Raw genomic sequence first — 18,255 nt, 5'->3', positions numbered from 1 at the left:
GCAGAACATTATTCCTCAGCACTGAATTTCAATCCAGTATATGTGCATAAGTTCCATTTTTTTAGTTTCATGGGCTATCAAGATGCATTATTTCTGGAAAATTACCCATGTTTTTCAAAGGAAAAGTTAAAAACTAAGAGTCCTTTCTAATTTTTTTTAAGGACCTGGCATTTTAAAGCAATTTATAGTGCAAATTGTATTTTCCAGAAAGATACATTCCTCAATAAACTTCTTGATCTGGGTCAATTCTCCTCATACTCTAATGGGTGGTCAGGACTCTACAATATCAAGAACAAATTTGTAGATCAAAGTCCAGTGGCTCTAACCAGTAGTCAGTCTGCTTCAGCATCACCCAACAGCCAGTTAAGCCAAGTGATGCCTCTGCCTGTGATCTCCAAAGCAGCCTATATTTCTCAACCTATCTTTAATCTAGACTAACTCCCACTTAAACCAACTAAACATAATAAGCAAAGGTCCCACTGCTGCAGTTGTCCAAGGGAATAGAAGTTGAATGTCAGAGACATTCAAGCTCCTCTGTCATGCATAGTCTTCTCTAGGGCACCTTTTCACTTGTGCAGCTTCAATGATGACTGTTTTCAGCATCCTATTTTCTGGTTTGTGATACATCACCCTCATCCACAGGTTTCCTCTCTTGGCCCCCATTTTAATTACTTTCTCACAATTTTTCTTCTCTAACAATAGTTTTGTCTTCTCCCATGTTCCACATCTTTATCCAACAAACCCTTAAATTCAGCACAAAAAAAAAGCTGAACTCAGCACTCCTTTCCCACTTCCTATTCTCTGTATCTAATGAGAGGGTCATATTTTTGCTTTAGAAATCATATGGGTGAAACTCAGTTGGGCTTAAAACCAACAAATAGAGAAGTTATTGAGTTGCATAGAATTATCAGCTCCAAATAAGACACACCACCAAAGACACATATTATGAAAACATAGTAGGGATGGATTGAGGGCAAAGAGTTAGGAGTTAAACTTTTCTGCCCACTTCACTAAAGCACAGAGCCCAGGGAGAGCTGAGAAGGGAAAACTGGGAAGCTGCCCCATAGCTATAGCTCTCCTGGGCTGCCTCCAAGACACAGAGAATGTGACCAGCCCTGGTTTACAAACTCCTGGCCTCTAAAAGGTGAAAGGTGACTTCATGATGCCTGCCAGCCCACTGCTGGTCATTTAATCTAACCTCCTGAGCTGAGTCAACTATGCCATATGAAGTATGGGTGGTGGAGATGCACTTTGTATCCCTCCCCTTTGCCCATCTGTAAAGACCCTCTGGTCATTTTTCCAGGCCTCACAAACTCCCCCTGCACCACCAATCTTTTCCACATGATCTTGAGTGTGTCCCTGCAGTGTTGGAGACCAGCCCCATGAGTAGTCTTGGAGGCCTCCCTGCCCCGGCCGAGTTCCTAAAGGGAATCTGAACGCCAGCTTCCACTCCCTCCTGTTTGGTCTCACCAGCAAACTAGCGGATCAAGCACTCCACTGCCTCCTCCAGATGTTCAATGGCATGACCCCCCTGGCCATGACTGACCCCTGGGGTACTGCCTGTCCAAGGGCACTATAACCCCTTCCCCACTCTCTTTGGAGATCCATCAGCTGGCCCCATCAGTGTCTTGCAGCAGGGAACACAAGGGTGTCACAAATGGCTGAGGAGAGGGAAGAACCAATTTTCTCTGCCCTGCTGGCTTCCACCTTGTTCACAGCTGGCTGCTGCCTTTGTCACAAGGCACCTGGATCTGCTGCCTGAGCCTAGGGGCATTCAGGTGTAAAGCTGGTCCTGCACTATGGGCACCAGCCTTCCCTTCTGTGTGACACATCTTGTGTTGACAGCTAGATAGAAGTGCTAAAGGCTCTCAAAATGGAAAGAATCCTGGTAAACATAAGTAATGTAAAATGTAGGGTGAAACCCACACAAGATAAATAAATAAATAAATAAATAAATAAGACATAAATTATTTTAGCTATGAGGCTTTAGGAGAGCACACATCCCACACTCATTAGCCTGAGGGTGCACCTATACCCTGCTAGCCTGAATGAGAAATCCATCACACCAGACTGCATCTACAGAGGTGCTAATTCATGTCTGGATGCCTGGGAAATTTCACTCTTTCTTTCCATGCAAGCACATTAGTCCTAGCTGTTGTTTCCTCTGCCTCCCTGGTACTGGTGGAGTTTACCAATTCAGGGTCTGAACTCAGATATGGGTAAAAAACTGAAGAAACAAAAACAACCAGGCTGACTCAGAAAAGAGGAGAATCTGAACTCTTACCCATCAGGTCAGAAATTGCATGTAACACCTATATAATCTGCCTCACTGAAATGTCTCCAAATCTTATATATTTACATGAAAAAAATGGCTTGGATAAATAGAAATTTCTAATGAAAATAGCTTATGATTGTAAATACAACCCAGCCTTTCTTCACTGATTCCTGATGAGATTCTGTGGCTTGCAATGTTTTCGTCTTAATGTTCCATTAAATTAATGGGTTAGTCCCCACCCCAGCTCCGTTACAGATTAAAGAGCAGTCAGCAGACGGCCACACTCCTACGGCACTAAGCAGGTCACAAAGCCAAAAACAAAGTTGTATGAGGTCCAAAAGCAAGGCAGTAACTGTTCCATGAATCCATTAAAGGCATAATACTATTTACCATGAAGATGGCTCCCATAGTCAGGGGCAGCACAGAACTCCAAGTGACCAAACCAGCCCTACCTCTGGCTTATATCATTGCAGAGGCTGCTGCAGACATTGCCACTGAGTTGATCCCCGTAAGCGTGTACAGAACAACTCCCCAAAGGAGCTTTTTCAGGGCGTCCTGTAGGAGATGATGTGTCTCTCAACTTGAACCTACTTGTCTGGGGCAAGTTCAAGGGCTCTTTGTATACTGCCTGAATTCACAGTATGGAGCTGTGGTGTAAACAGTAAGCAGCATGCAACACCTGCCTGAAAGAGTTCACATTCTAGCCTTCAAAAATTTAAATAGTGTCCCAAAATTTAAAGAAATTTTGAGTAAGTTAGGCTGCTGTAAAAAAAAAAAATGTAGGACATCACTCCTTTTCAATAACAGACACAAACATATCCCCTACTTGCACTTAAAGTGGTTTCCATGATTTGGTTCAGCAGCTCTTACCCTCATCACAGCATGAGAAGTAGATTGTGCCTACAGCTCTCCTCTGTGTCCTGAAAGAATCATGTTTGAAATGCTTAGTGTAAGGAAATTGAAGTGCAAGTATTTTCTTCTTATTAACATTATTTAAAAGAGTAATTGGTAATGTTAGTGATGGCTTTCCCCTTTAATTAGCAATGTATAATGCAACTTTAACTACAATTTAATTACATTATGAAAGCGGAAGGTATTTTCTGAAAGCTCTTGAACTTTTTTTCTCTTGCTCCTAGGGAATTAATCTCATTAGTATTAATAGTTTATCTGCTTTAAATCCTCATATATTATGAGGACTGAGCTAAAAGTTTAACTATTCTTAAAAATTGTAACGCTTGTAAATTAGACATGTTCTACTAAATCTTAGAGACATTTAAATGGAAAAAGATCTATGGAATTTCAATGTGATTTTGGCTCTGTGAGAGAAACTGGACTTTTATTTATCTTAAGAAATATTGCAGTAATGTTGATGATCAATTTTATCAAACTGAAAATAGCTAGTATACAACTCTCAGGGAAGATTTTGACATTGACAGAGAACACCTCTTTCCTGCTCAGAAAAGAAGGTGTGAAAGCACTCTTATTTACACTTCTCAAGAAAATGAGCTGTTTCTTCTCCCCTTGCCTGCAACAGGAACGTTTCTTCACCTTAGCTCCTTGGTGTTCAGATTTAGGTTGTTACATGTCACATTCTCGAGTAGGGAGGTGTCAAAGAAATGGCTTTTGATCCTTGTCATGAATGATGCAGTTCACCTCTCAATGCAGCTGTTTCAGGCTATCTGTCATCTTAGGCAGATGCATTTATTTGGTTATACATAGGTCATGGTTCCAGCTAATCTGTGGGCTGGAGATCCACATGTACAGAAAAAAGATAAAGGAAGTCCAACCAAAAATAATGAATTTCTGATGCAGCTATCTCACTTTCAAAAACAGCACAAAAGGTAAGAAATGCGATCCTAAAACTCATTCTGAGCTAACCTGCAGTGGAAACTCAGACATCCGCAGCAGGCTATAACCAGGTCACTAGCAAACCCATTACATCCCCTCAGAGGAGGAATCTTTAAATAAACACCAGAGGCAAAAGATCAGCAACATATTATGCAAAGTGGGAAATGAAACTCTAGTGAAAATTTCAGTTTCCTTTAAATGTAAAAGATGTTTTGAGCATGAGTATATTTGCATTCTGAGTCCAAAGTTTGGGCACAAACATTGAGTTGTAGAAGCAGAGGAATAAACAAATACTGCAACTTTCTCAGACAAAAACTGTAGGGTTAGCCCACCTTGGATTCCCTAGCTGAGATTAGCTAAGGTTAAGAGGAAACAGGCTAACTGGTGGAAGACACTCTGGGTTTAACTGAGAATGAGAAGCTCCTGACATTTTTTTGAGGAGATTGATTCAAATGAGTGGTTTCCTACCAGAAACCTTTTCTCCTTCTCAAAAGCAAGTTCTATGAAAAAAGCTGAAAGGGCCTCATTCTTTCTTTGTGCATGCAAAGGGAAAAGTACTGTTAGAGAGACATTTATCCAAAACAAACTTCCCCTCAATTTCTCTAGATACACTTGAAGAACAATTGCAACAAATATGAATTTGTATTTAGTGGAATTGTAGACTTTGACGGAAGTTCAAAAAAGGGGAGAGCTGTTTTTTCCATGCAGGCAGGATTCCCTTCAAATTTCTGATCCCGCTTCAGAGGAGTTTCTGTCATAAACAATGCTGGAAGCTGCAGCAAGAAATCTGAGTAAACTCTGGTGACACCTTTCCTATTGAACACCTCTGTAAAACTGACTATGAATTAGGTGGGAAATAACCTACACAGAAGAGAGCAGAGGTCTCCAAAATAAGCATGTAGTGAGCTATGACTTTTGATGTCCTGGTGGATCCTCAGTCAGCTTGTAAGGCAGAAGTTCTTATAAACCTTACCTAAAATAGTGGCAATCACTTTTCCCACATTTCTGGGTGCAGGAATCATCTTTGTTATTTTTAAGCAGAATACTTTAACTTACTGACCATGGTGAATGTGTAAGTGGGACACTCAGGCAGACTGGCATAACAGGGAGATTTAAAGCACCGTCAGACACGCAGCTCTTGTGGAGTAATCAGTTTGGTACCTGCTTTTTGCGAGTACTTCTGAATAATGCCAGTTTATGGATGCCTAGCGAAGGCCCTCAGAAGAACTGACCTTTCTCCCAATAATTTCTTTGAGACCTCAGGGGAGAGCCCTGAAGGTAATTTGCAATTTTCCTGCTGCCAAGAATGTCTTTAGAAATGGTGCAGTACACATCCAGGGAGCCTCAAGGCTATAATGATTTAGAATAACTCAAGGTTTGTGATGCACTTTTGTTTAAAATTTCTTAAGCCAAGACTTTGTCAGCTTTGAATGTTTGTAATTTACAATCTACATCACTATCCAACGAGTAAAAAGATGAAAAATGAAATGTACATGGGATTTATGAACTCTCAGGTAGTACAATACTTTTCATCAATAAAAAGTGGAAAACCCTTTACTGGATGCATTTTTCATACCGAAGGAAAAGAAAATCTAATGATTAAATTTCATGACATACAGAGTTGATATTTTCAATTTTTCTGTGATTTCGTTAACACACATTCTCTGTATTACCTTATATATTCTACATTATTTTTCTGTACTTATCATTCCGCCCGTGTCTATACTAATTAAGGCTGTAACTATCCATAAGAGTCTCTAAATAATTAGGGTGTATAGTTAAAGCTTCAGTGAATCCAATGCTACTGAAACCTAGAGCAACCGATCTGCAATTTTATTGCAGCAAAAGCTATACAGAATGTATACAAATGAGGTACCTTACCAGATTACCTTCTTGTAAGTCATGGGAGCACTAAAATAAAACTTCTCTGTAAACCTAACACTGCTGATTTATACCCAGATGTGATGAAAAGATAAAATAAGCCAACTAAAGTATCACCTGAGTATATTTAATACTTACAGATGATACTGCAATCATAAATGAGTAAACATTTTTTTTTTTTTGTGGTGGCAAAGAATGAAGAACATTCTAGGATAATAAATGCAATATAAGACTATTTTCCTTTTTTAATGTATCAGATATATATTACCTGAGATTCAAAGCATAAGGCATATAAACCCCTATGACATAAAAACAAAAGCAGATACAGCACTGAAAACAATCAAAAGGATTTTATTTTTAACACCAACAGAAAAATTAATCAAATTTCTATTCATTTGTGAACAGCTCATACTCTCAGGCAATCTTCTGGCTTCTATGAACAACATTGTTGAATAAAATTCGGCCAAAAAGGTGCCTGGACAAACCATCAGTGGAAATGGTTAATTCAAGCTAAAAATATAGAGAATGGTTCATATGCGCTCCTGAGCTACAAGAAAGAATTCCTAAATTAATACCAGTTCTTATTTGACTTTTGTGAATACAACTTCCTGGGGTTTTCATTGCAATGGACCATTTATCACTTGCTTTCCCTGCACTGCTCCAAAACTCTTACTTCTAATTTACTAATAAGGTTACTTGAAGATATCTCTTCTTGTCTTTAATCTTTGTGAAATCCCTTCAACAAATTGTCACCCTTCCAGACAAGGGACTCGTAATCATTGTACCTTATTGAAATGAGATAAAACCAAGGCAGATAATATTGATTTTACAGATATTTGAATATAGAGGGAAGAACAGAATCATATTCACAAGATTACTAATGCTTTGTATTTGTATTTAGAAGCCTTATTTTCTGTGAAAGCAGGAAGTCAGAAACTGGAGTCAGATATGTAAACATATTCATAGGCACTGAGAACTATAAAGAATGTGGGTTGTAAGATCTGAGTCACCTCCTCAGACTTTATTCCGCTTGTACAGATTTTGACCACGTAACACCGGAATTAATTATTCTAATTTCTTTTTAATTGCTTCATGTACAATTGCTGTATGATTCTGTCCTGTCTCCACTGTCACTTTACAAACACCTGGCACTTAACATTTCCTCCTTCACAATCCGGATTTAGTCAAAGCAACGTTTTTCTGAATACTTACTGTTTTCTTACCAAAAGCACTACAAAACTTTAAGCTTGTATTAACTAGAAACAACATTCCTACTTCAGTCGGTGTTGCCCCTCACCATTTACCAGAACATCAGGCAGAGGCACAGTTTTCTCTCCAATTTAACCTTTTGAGAATGTCAGAGAATAACTTACACTTCTCCTTGAGTTACATTTCAGAAATGAGCTTTTGAAAAGAGTTCACTGAAGCAACTAATCCTTGGAAGTTCAAACGTCAATGCTCTAAAGGCCCCCTTGGTCTTCTGCTTTTTTCTTAGTCTCAGTCAAAGCTAAACAGAGATGGTCAATCAAATGCCTGCTTAACTTTTACATTAAAGATAAAAATAAAAGATGAAGGATCTTTAGTACTTCAAGCTCTTGAAACAGAACCAAGAAAAAACCTAGGAAAAAGACAACTGGGTTTTTAATTTAGTGAACGATTAAGTTAGTCAAATTGTGATAAATGCTGAATTTCAAGAGACATTTTCAAATAATAAGATCTATTAAAATGTGCAGTATCTTATGTGTAGGAAGAAAAATCTTCACCACTGTAATTAAACTTTGACTAATGTGGAGAATGCAGAAGGATTTTATCACTTCCTCATATCCCTATGCAAATTAACTTATGAATTTCAAGAATGTTTAAAAATCCAAATACATATAACCTGCAAAATGCATAAATCAAAGGACAAATGACATTAATTCAATTAGAAGTTTATATTAATCTGGCTGAAGTTTATATTTGTCTTAGTTATCAAAACTGCTACAAAATCTGTTGATACACCACTGGTAAAGAGAAATTGCAGAAATTCCAGAAATTAAATTTCTAGAAAATAAACCTAATTATTGTAATATATTTCTTGAGTCTTTAAGAAGATGCAGTGGGTGAAGAACAAGTCTCTAAAAATGTTCAAGGAAATTATGATTCTTTTTTTTGTTCTTTTCTTATACAGTTGTAACCAGCATCTGTTAAGTACAGGAAAGATCATAGAAATTACGACTGGACAAGAATACAAGTAGATCTTCTATGAGAAACAGCACTGAGTTTCTGTAGAAGCATGAACCTGTCACAAGCTGTCTGGAGACCAATACTCTCTCCTGCAAAGTTATGGCCACATGTGTGCAGCAGTACACATTTCACTTCAGCACATCAATGTTTTTGAAACTCTCAGCCCAAAGAAGCAGAGAAGGCCATATCTGGACTTCCAAATGGACCTCGTTGTGTCATTGGTGTCATTCCCATTGAACTCTATCAATTAAGTGTCCCAGCTGCTTGAGCCTTTTGAAAAATAACTCACTGCACCACCTTCCGTCTCTCCGTGTCCAAAAGTAATTGGCAATTTATCCATAATCAACGCTGTAGTCCAGAGTATATGCTTCTAAATGAGAATTACAAACTTTAATTAAATAAAACTGAAAAATATTTGGTGACCTCAAATGTGATATTTCAGAGAAAAAAATAGGTTAAACACATCAGACAATAAAGCACCAGTGTAGAAGAAAAGCTACATATTTTTGGAAATGTCTTTATAAATAATAAACTGAATTGGTAGGAGCAAGAAAGGATTTCTCAAATGATGAGGTTTTGGCCAAGAGTTAAGGATTTTTATAACAGGAAACTGGGGTTAGCTCATTCATTAACTTCTAAAAATTGTGCAGCTTTTGTGACACATTGAATCTGCTTAAGTAAGGGTTTAGTCTAGTTTCAACTTGCTTTGGTTTGAAAATCATTAGATATAAAAAATGTTCAAATATTCGATACATATCTTTACCAATATAATCTGTGACAAAAGGAGTTTTTTTGTCCGTTCACATTTCATGTGAATTTTTTGGTGATCTTTTGCTGTTCTGTAATGTACTTGCTGCTTCTGGGATTCAAAATGCTTCACAAATTCATCTTATATTTTACATTATCTCAGTCATCGTTTTAGCAGTCCTGTCTCCCAGAACTATGCTTACTACATTCATGGTGTTTATTTCCATACTATGTTACTTCACAGCTCCTGGATTGGTGTCTGATTCACTGGTGAGTGATTCTAACCCTGGTTGCAATCCTGGCTGCTGCACTCACATGAGTTAATCTGCAGAGCTCTCCTGCCAGCCAGCTTCAGCTACTCTACAGTTATCCTGCGTGTTAAATACATTCAGCACAAGAAATGAGCCCCTGCTGCTACGACAGCTCCACGGTTTTCTGTCATCTTCCCAATGATTATGAAAAATCAAGTCCTGTAATTCAGAAAATCCACTCCATAGTCAAGTTACTGCAAGTTTATTGACCAAAATTGTGTAATGCTATCAGATAGAAATTTTTGGCTGTGGTGCATGCACTGACTGGCGTAACTCAGATTTCTCTAAATGTCAGATTGATTTATAATAGCCTGCTATCTCCCTTAATCTTTTTTTACTGATTTTTTTTTCATCAGCAGACTAAGCCTCTTGGTATTGGAGGAATAAATATTAGTGCAATATAAACTTGGAGATCTGCAGAGGTTTATGATGTCATTAGTTTAAGATGGGAGGTTAAAACACTAGTGTTCTGGAGTCCTACAATGACTAGTTATTACATCCACAAAAAGGTTTCCAAGCCATGCCAGGCTGACTTTGTTTTTTTTCTTTTTTAAAAGGTTATTTATATCTGACCAGTCTTGTTGTAGTGGGCTAAACAACCAAGGATCTCTAAGTAATGCTTTCCTTGTGTAACTTCACAGGTAGCTTGTGCAACTGTCCTAGATGTCTTCTTGCTCAAGCTCATGTATATTCTTTGTGAACCAAGAGATATTTTTATTAATAGGCAGAATCAAAGGTACAGATCAAAGACAAAAAGTCAAGGTACAGAATGAATTAATTACTCGATCGGTTCCTATTCCCTACAGGCTTTCTAAACAGGAAAAGATTCCTTTGGTTCATGATCCATTCAGACTTTGAATGCTGCATAGAATGATGATTTAGGATGGCTTCCTGATATGCACACAGCGCTCTCAGATGTCAAGGGTTTTGGCAGGAAGCACAAAACTCTAATCTGTACAATATACAGTACGTGGGAAAAATTATGACTCCTGACAATTTGAAATTCTGCCAATGCTATAGGAATTTTCATAATGACACTAAAAGATACCTTTCTAACTCAAAGACTCTTTCCTGCCAAGCTCCCAAAATATGCTGCTAATCATGATGAAAGTGGAGCTGTTAAAAGTTATAACCATTTTATTTTATTACAGAAAGCACTAGACAAACTGTGTTAGAGGCTGCTATTTCTTCTATCATAATGCCTATATGGTAATGAAATAATTATGTCAAGCAATTACTTTAAAAAATATTCTTGCAAATTTTGACTATATGGTTCTAAAAAGCCATCTATATTGAAGACTGAAAATGCAGTGCTTACATTTAGTTTGATAAGTTACCAAAGACTTACAAGCTTCTGACAGGCTGGATTTTTTCTTTTTTCTGGGAAAAAAAAGGGGTATCCTCTTTGTAGCCACCATTTAAGTACTAGAATGCTGTGATGAGATCCCTCCAAGCCCTCTTGTCTTTAGAGAGTGACTAACTGCAGTGTTTCCTGAGAGGTCAAGTTCTCCAATCCTTTGGTTGTCTTCCTGGCCCTCCTTCAGACCCTCTCCTCACAGTATTCCAGGCTTAGCCTGATATATGCTGCATAACAAATTGTGTGAATTTTACAGGTTGGAATGACCCTTATTAATGAAAATCTTTATTGTTGTGACTTCAAACCCTATTTTTAATTACATAAAATTATGGGAAATGCTAAATCAGTGGATTTTAGGCTCAAGTAAAGAGCTTTGGGAAGACAGGCTATGCTTCAAAGGAAACAGTAAACCATGCCATTGGTAGGACGAAAATCCTGCAGTTTATATAAAAATTTACTGAGACAAAATTTCCACTGAATTGAGAGTTGCAGATTTGGATCAACGCACACCATAATCTAAACTACCTTGGGAGCAGAAAAGATAGAAATGAAGAGAATGCTGCTTTGTCCCTTTTGAAGTATGAATTGCTAAAACCATCAGACTTTCTACAGAGAGATGTCATAAATTACACAGTTTTAATAGTAGCAAAGGGACTGATGTTTTTAGGAGAAAGAGTTATTAGCCATATAGTTTTTCCTGTAACTATAGAGCAGAAGCTTTCAGTCAAAGTAAGTATTGCAAATGTGGTTAAAGACACCACAGATAAACTGCTTTTAGAAGATTTACTTGCAAGAAAAAGAAACCGGAGTTTTAGATATTAACAATGGAGACCCACTAAAGCTTCCACAAGATTACAGTATCCAAAATATTAAAGATTGGAAGTAGCATAATTTTTTCTTTTCTTTGATGCACAGTATGTGTCTTTTTTCCCCACTGTTCAGAAACAAACCTTCTGGTCTAAAGAATTCATTACAGTCTTACCATTTCCATAGCTTTCAAACCCAGCAACTTTTAAAGCTGCTTTTCTGGTTTTGCTTGCTACTTATCTATTTTCAAGGAAGATGGTAGAGTTGTTTAAACTCTCTTCTTGTCAGTTCCTAATTATAAGCTTTTGCCTTGTTAAAATGTTTGCATACATGTTCTTCAAAAATTATTATTTTTCCACAAAAAGGACCCTAAATTTAAAAATATTGTGTCCAGAGGCTGTAAAATTTAGTTTTTGAAAACAACATTCAAAACATCTGTGGAGAGATACAAGGAAGAGAGAGAGCTTAAAATACTGTATTCTAAAAATTAAAAGACCTTGCCAGTAATGAAAACTGACAGCAAACTGAATGATATGATGATTTCACAGCTGCATTCTCAGCTGTCCATAATTAGAGTGAATACTACACATATATAGAACAATAATTATTGAGAATCTGTCCCAACATTGTGCCTCAGCTTCAAATGAACAATATCTATCCTACATGGACTTGTAGGATATGCATTCAGGCACAAAATTATTACCATAGAAAAGTAAAAATTACCATCTTAAATTAAGAGCTGCTTCATGATCAACAATATTATTTACAGTAGGATTTGGAAAGCTAGGGTATTCCATAAATAACATTCTATTAAAAAATGCCATTTGGTTGCCATTATTCTATTAGCAAAAGAATTTTCTTCCTCTTCCACTTGGTAACAATGTTGTGTATTACTTTATTTTAGTAAGTATGAGAAAGACTAATGTCCAGAACCTGCTGTTATGTGAGTTAGGCAACCAAACACATCAGATAACTTAGTGCTCATGGAGCAAAAGTTAAGGACACATGTGCCTGTTTACAAAAGACTTGTTCAAAAGACTGTGGGACAAAATTGCCTAGGGCTTGTAGGGCCCAGGAAGACGTCAGAAGGTGCCAGACTTCAGAAGTCAAGTTAATTTCAGATTCTCCACTTACTTATTTTATGTTAAGTAAATGCTCTGATCCATCTCTTTGACTACTCAGCAAACTACAAGTTTTTGACAAGTTCTGGGACTACTACCATCATCCTTCCCTACCCTCAATTTGATTCCTTACTAAGGCACAAGATAAATTTCTGCTGCCAGAAGGCACAAAATCAAACACCAGGGCTTCCATTATTTTGGTACTTGAACAAATTTCCAGTAATAATGACTCAGTGGTTTAACCCCTTGCAGCTCACGTAGGTGACAGGCAGATCTTCCCTAAGGTCAGGAGGAAATTGACAACTTCATTCACACATTTACATCTTCAAACAAATCATCCCAAGCAACATTTATATATATGCACATATGTATCTATGACTGCTTACTTACATATCTGGTTGTTTAAATTGCTTCAGCTCCCAAACCTACTGAGCATAGCTTGTAGAGCCTGAAATGGGCTGTCTACAAAGAAGAGTTTAGTTTTAAACTTGGTGTGACCTTGTAGGCAGATGCAAGCTTGTGTTAAAGGCACAGATGTGACTGCATTACTATCTGGCACCAACCCTGATCTAATAAGCTCTTCAAGAAGTTTGGAGAGACAAGTTCTGACTTAGTGGATTGCTAATGCCGTTCCTGGCTTTTTGACTAGAGTGGCCTTGTGTGCTCTTTACTCACAAAACAGAGAGCTTGTTCCTACCTGCCATCCATGCATCAAAACAACTCAGATAAAGAAACAGAATCACAGAATATCCTTAGCTGGAAAGGACCTACAAGGATCACCAAAGTCTCACCCCTGACAAAGGACAACCCCAAGAATCACACCAACTTTGTATAAGGAGCATAAAGTAGGTGTAATAGAAGACTGGAATACGCAGGTCACAAGACAAAGTGATGAAGGAAATATCTGCAGAAAATAATGTAGCAATCATTGCTCTAAATGCAGTATTAGATCTTTCTGTATTTTCCATCTTTCTGTCTTTCTGTAGGAGCCATCTCCACTTCTGACTGGAAAGCTATAGAGTGCGGAGATTTTATCATGAGTCCAGAAGTACATGATGAAGTGTGAAATATGGTCCAGAAATATCTGGTGTTCAACTTTAAGTTATTTGAAAAGACTATTTTGAGTTTCCAGGCTCATGTTTGCAAAAAAACCCTGAAAGCAGAGATTGCTGAATCATCTGATATCAGAAGCCAAATTTTATTATTACTTTAATCTTAAAAGAGTGGAGAATTTTAGTCACTCAGGCCTGTTTTCAGCATTAGGCTCACTGTTTTTTAACAATTATGATTAGTCATATTTGTCCTTCTCTTTTCCATGCTCATTTCTGAAATCGTAAAGAGCATTTGAATCAAGTTTTCTTTCTTTCCCCTGGAACTGCAAGCATTAGAAATGTATTTTAAAGACACTAACACTGATATTAATTTCTAAAGATATTAAATTAGCAGTACCTTAGGGTTTTAAAATAAACACCAGAAAACAAAGTTCCATATGGAGTCATGAATTCACAGCAGGTAGATATTATGGTTTTTATACCAAACGCACACATTAAACATAAATTCTTACGTGTCTCCATTCCTCTCTATGATTTAAGCTGTAACTGGTTAGGAGACAGAGCACACAGAATACCTGAAGGCTTTTCTGATCCACCAAATTTGAGTTGGCAGTGTGAGAAATGAGATCATGAGAAAATACCTTTCTCCTTTCCTCACAAATTACACTCACTTATGCTCCATCCTTTCACCAACTTGTAAAAGTTAGTACAGGGTAATTCTTGGGCATTGGGTCAATGGCTTCAGGTAAGCATCTAAAACACCCCTCAGTGAAAAACCAGACTTAATAGTGCTGCACTAAATTAGCACACATTCCCATTCCATCAGGAATCAGGGACACCCACTGGCTTCAGCAGGTGGTATAGGCAACGTTTGTCATGTATCTGTGGTGTCCAACTCAAACATCTGATCTCATCTGGTGAATGAACCAGAGTGAATGCACCATCCTTTCTCAGGACACCACTTGGAGGGAATTATTTCCAGGAGGCTCAGAGACTACAACTGGATTGTGTAACTGCTACATAATTTTTTTTTTTTTTTCTTCCCTGGTAAAAACATTCCAGTGACACTCTGTAAAAAGTAAACTTTTGCCAGCTATGGAGGAGGGTGAAGAGATGTGGTCATTGGGTCAATGATTATACAATACTCATTTTCTGGATGCTCACTTGCTACCTGATTTACAGACAAGCCAAAAACCTCACACAGGATCATTTACCATCAGTGCAAATTTTTCCTTTAAAGAAGTTAGTCAGAAAAGGACTACAAACTTGGTGCCTAGACTATTTTGCAGCAAGGGTAAAAATCCTTTTTTTCTGATTGTTACCAATGCAGCAGCTCTGCAGGAGTTCTTAGTGTCGATAATATTGTTGAGCAAACTCAGTGGAAAAACTCAGCACAGAAAAATTTGCAAAGACTTGAACTGAAATTCTTACAAGCAGAGGAGGATTTTTTGGTTGTCATTCATGCTCTATTCCCAATTTTGTTTCTCTTTTACTTTTGTACAGACATCTTAAAAGCATAAATGGTAGGAGAATTAGTATCTATTATCAGTACATAGTTTTGTTACTTTTTGAATGCAAAAACATTAACACATTTTAGTAACTTTGTGTGATTGACTCAGATCTGTGAATAGCATCATCCAGTTAGACAGTTATAAACTGTATTACTATGGAATTTTGTGAAGAAGCTTGCTCTCAAGCTGAAGGAAGAAAAATAGGCAACTGCCTTACAGAGGAAAGTTCAAAAGTGAGTAGGATGAGAAAGATGAGAAAGCTAAAACCTGGAAATTCTCTTATGTCCCAAACAGAAGAGAGAACTGAACTGCCCACACCTCACAGCAGAATATGAAGTGCAACACCTCAGAGAATCTGGATGACTGAACCCAGACAAGCTGTAATATCTTAAGTAATGCACCAGCACTCACTATGTAAGGCTGAAGAAAAACCATTCAGGGCATTAAAGGACAGGCTGCTGTTTTTTTTAAAGATTGTTAAGAACTAAACCAGCAAGCACAGCTGAAAGCAAAGGAAAAGGTACAGAATTTGACAGCTATGACATCAAAGGTACTGATGTACCTGAGCATTTAAGGCAAATAGAATTGTATCTGAAAAGTTTAAGTTAGGAGACAGTTTCAGCAACAGCTCTCAGGCCATCGGATCACCTGAAACAAGGCAGAATGGAAAAGTGAGTACAGCACAGCATTTAGCGTGCTGTCAGTGCCCAATAACAGATACACTACTTACTGAGCTGTGGTTTTGTTGTCATTGTCTGGCAGCAAGATCATTTGTTTTAATGACCTTCTGCCATCATGTGAAAGCAATAGCTCTTTTGATTGGGCATGTGGTAAAATTAAAGGCTAATTGGTATTCCACTGACAATATACAGTAGGTGCCTCATTGTGCTGCTGACAAGATCTGATGGATGCTGCTTCAGGTTCAAAGGAAATTAGTTTGACAGGAAAAAAAACTGGCCGTGCCAGGTTTTCAAGTTATCTACTAGTGTTCTATTTCACAAGAGATATTATACCATCCAAATTTAATACACACCAGGCAGAAGAAAACAAAATGACAATAATGCTAAATATTATTGTGTCTGTCTGCTATATGAGGTTACTTTTTATCATTGTTTTGAAACAAACACACCACGAGGCAGCAACAATTTAACAAGAGTTGAGGACATCAGTGTAACAATTTATCAAAAGAGGCAAGTCTTGAGACCAATAACAGGTCTCCTACCACTAGAAATGTTACAAGTCCGGAAGAGTAGAGCCGAGCTGTTGGATTATTTGGAAGCCCTACAGTTGCAAAGGAGTAGCTTATCTAAAGTGTTGCAAGTGCTACATGCAGTTTTAGAGTTTTTCTGCTTATGTACAATTAGTACAGCACACTTCAGACACTATCAGTTCTGCAGAATGTAAACAAGCAGCTGTGGCAAGTCCCAAGAGCTACCCAACATGCACATTGCTATTTCTTTCCAGAAAGTGCCAGAGAGAAATACAGCAATACTTTTAATGTATAATTATGTGGTAAACAACTTTATCTGTGAGCCAGCCTTTGTGTCAGAACAGGTTTACTTCTTACTTTACCTTAATGGCATTCATCAAAGCTTTAGTGGTCAGAACTCAGGCTAACATTAAAGACAGGCTTTTAAAATGGCATGGGAAAACTGGATCTGGACTGAAGAATATAAATAAGCAGGCTTAGATTCTGAGAGGCTGAGTTCATTAAGTTCAGTGATTTCAAAGGCATTTGGGCTTGAAAACTTTGATTTTAAACTTGGGATTAGGAAGACAGCTTCCCAAATGCATGCCTTCCAATTATCTTCTGTGTTCAGCAGAGAACATAAAATACAGTAAAAATTGCAGCACTCATACATGCTTTTTGAATCCAGATTTTAACTGCCCTAGCTTTGCAAAGTAACATGAACTCCAAAAATTTATTCCAGCAGTACCTTAAGCAGCTATGGCTTCCATTATTACAATCCATTTTCAAAATACACAAACTAAAGAGGCACCATTTTTCTCTTAGGACAAAGCAAAGCAGGGTACAAAAAAGAAGCAGGCTGTGTCAAAGGGAAGGGTGGCCAGCCATGAATCCAGTCCTGTGTTCAGCCCAAATAGAAGAGCCACAACAGAGGTCATCCTAGTGCAACATCCCTTTTACAGGACACTGCACTCAAAATTGGGAAGAATATACTGCTACCACGAACATTCTTCACCATTAATTTTCTCATTGCAAGTGAGTGTTGCATGGCTGGCTCAGGTAAGAAAGTGAAGGCAATGGGTATTGAAAAGCCCAGTGCTAACCCAGTGAAGTTGGCAGCCCACCTTTGCTGACTGAGTCAGGGCATTTGAGATTCAGGCTTCTATTTATACAATCAAATGTATAAAAAAGGAACAAATAAATGAGGAAGAGGTTTCTTCTGTGTTGTTTAAATATAACTTTTTCTAACTAAGCAGAAAGTTGCTGATTAAATAATTGCTACCTCTGTATTTTAGATACACACAAAACGTGCACATTCTAAGATGAAGAATCTCTTTGGAAACTTCTAAAAGTAAATAAAAGCTCTAAGCACCAGATGATAAACTGTACTCAGACACTTTGACTATTATATTTCTATGGCACAAAGGAACAGAATCTCCATCCTGGGATATCTTTTAATTATGCAGTAAGTCTCCTGTGAAGATACATAATAACTTATGCTACTGAAAAGCATGCATTGCATGAATAAATGCTGTTACTCTCTTCCTTCAGCATCTTTCAGTCAATAGCACCTACAAGAATGCATACAATTATTGCATATTATTGTACTCTGTATATATAATCTTGCTATATAACAAAGCACATTTTCCTGCAATTCTAAATAAGTTCCTCTGGAGTGTTTATATCTTTGTTCTTCTTTCTAATTTTCTCCATATTCTTTTCTGGTATGCTTTGCTGCTGCTTACATTCTTTTCCTGAAAACACAGCCTTTCTACATCTGAGATCTAATGCCTCCACAATACCCAAACAACAACAATTACCCATGAGAGGCCAGGCTGTTGCTGCTCTGGTTCCAACAGCAGTGAGGCTGAGTTGTTTTTTTCAAAAAAAGGTGGAGATGCACTGTACCCACACAGAGCCAGTCACACAG

The sequence above is a fragment of the Vidua chalybeata genome, chromosome 1, assembly GCF_026979565.1.
Source record: "Vidua chalybeata isolate OUT-0048 chromosome 1, bVidCha1 merged haplotype, whole genome shotgun sequence".
NCBI classification, from domain to species: domain Eukaryota; kingdom Metazoa; phylum Chordata; class Aves; order Passeriformes; family Viduidae; genus Vidua; species Vidua chalybeata.
The sequence above is the reverse complement of the archived record's forward strand: the minus strand, read 5'-3'. Positions refer to the sequence as shown.